This window comes from Procambarus clarkii, chromosome 10 (genome assembly GCF_040958095.1).
Source record: "Procambarus clarkii isolate CNS0578487 chromosome 10, FALCON_Pclarkii_2.0, whole genome shotgun sequence".
Taxonomy (NCBI): Eukaryota; Metazoa; Arthropoda; class Malacostraca; order Decapoda; family Cambaridae; genus Procambarus; species Procambarus clarkii.
In genome coordinates, this window is record NC_091159.1 from 17,306,162 (window position 1) to 17,308,196 (window position 2,035).

The following is a 2,035-nucleotide window of genomic DNA, read 5'->3' on the forward strand; positions in this document are numbered from 1 at the left end:
GACGCAATCACAGATGCTCCCACTACCACAGATGCTGTCACTCCACCACTCCCACAGATGCTACCACTGCCACAGATGCTCCCACTACCACAGATGCTGTCACTCCACCACTCCCACAGATGCTGCCACTGCCACAGATGCTCCCACTACCACAGATGCTGTCACTCCACCACTCCCACAGATGCTGCCACTGCCACAGATGCTCCCACTACCACAGATGCTGTCACTCCACCACTCCCACAGATGCTGCCACTGCCACAGATGCTCCCACTACCACAGATGCTGTCACTCCACCACTCCCATAGATGCTGCCACTGCCACAGACGCTCCCACTACCACAGATGCTGTCACTCCACCACTCCCACAGATGCTGCCACTGCCACAGATGCTCCCACTACCACAGATGCTGTCACTCCACCACTCCCACAGATGCTGCCACTGCCACAGATGCTCCCACTACCACAGATGCTGTCACTCCACCACTCCCACGGATGCTGCCACTGCCACAGATGCTCCCACTACCACAGATGCTGTCACTCCACCACTCCCACAGATGCTGCCACTGCCACAGATGCTCCCACTACCACAGATGCTGTCACTCCACCACTCCCATAGATGCTGTCACTCCACCACTGCCACAGATGCTGTCACTCCACCACTGCCACAGATGCTGTCACTCCACCACTGCCACAGATGCTGTCACTCCACCACTGCCACAGATGCTGTCACTCCACCACTACCACAGATGCTGTCACTCCACTACTCCCACAGATGCTCCCACTGCCATAGATGCTGTCACTCCACCACTGCCACAGATGCTGTCACTCCACCACTGCCACAGATGCTGTCACTCCACCACTCCCACAAATGCTGTCACTCCACCACTGCCACAGATGCTGTCACTCCACCACTGCCACAGATGCTCCCACTACCACAGATGCTGTCACTCCACCACTCCCACAGATGCTACCACTGCCACAGATGCTCCCACTACCACAGATGCTGTCACTCCACCACTACCACAGATGCTGTCACTCCACCACTCCCACAGATGCTGTCATTCCACCACTCCCACAGATGCTGTCACTCCACCACTCCCACATATGCTGTCATTCCACCACTCCCACAGATGCTGTCACTCCACCACTCCCACAGATGCTGTCACTCCACCACTCCCACAGATGCTGTCACTCCACCACTCTCACAGATGCTCTCACTCCACCACTCCCAAATATGCTGTCATTCCACCACTCCCACAGATGCTGTCACTCCACCACTCCCACAGATGCTGTCACTCCACCACTCCAACAGATGCTGTCACTCCACCACTCCCACAGATGCTGTCATTCCACCACTCCCACAGATGCTGTCACTCCACCACTCCCACATATGCTGTCATTCCACCACTCCCACAGATGCTGTCACTCCACCACTCCCACAGATGCTGTCACTCCACCACTCCCACAGATGCTGTCACTCCACCACTCCCACAGATGCTCTCACTCCACCACTCCCACAGAAGCTGTCACTCCACCACTCCCACAGATGCTGTCACTCCACCACTCCGACATCATTTATATTTGCCAACATCCAGAGTATAAAAACACGCAAATCCAACAAAGTTCACTTTATAGATGGTCTCCTTCATAAGGCAAATGCAGTGTTTGCAGCCCTAACGGAAACTCACACAAAGGACTACCTTGATGGTGAAATATGGATCTCAGAGTACAATCTCTTCAGATGTGATAGGAAACACCGGCTTCAGGGTGGGGTCAGCCTCTACATCAGAGACATACTCATCTGTACTGAGCTGCTAAACACCTCAAATGATATGGTGGAAGTGCTGATAGTCAAAATAGAGATCCTAAATGTAGTTGTTGTCCTCCTATATAAGTCACCGGAGGCGAACCCTCAGCAGTTTAAAGACCAACTAATGAAAATAGAACACTGTTTGGAAAACCTCACAAATCCAGCTCCGAACATCATCCTGCTTGGGGACTTCAACCTACGGCACCTGAAATGGAAGCACCTGGCT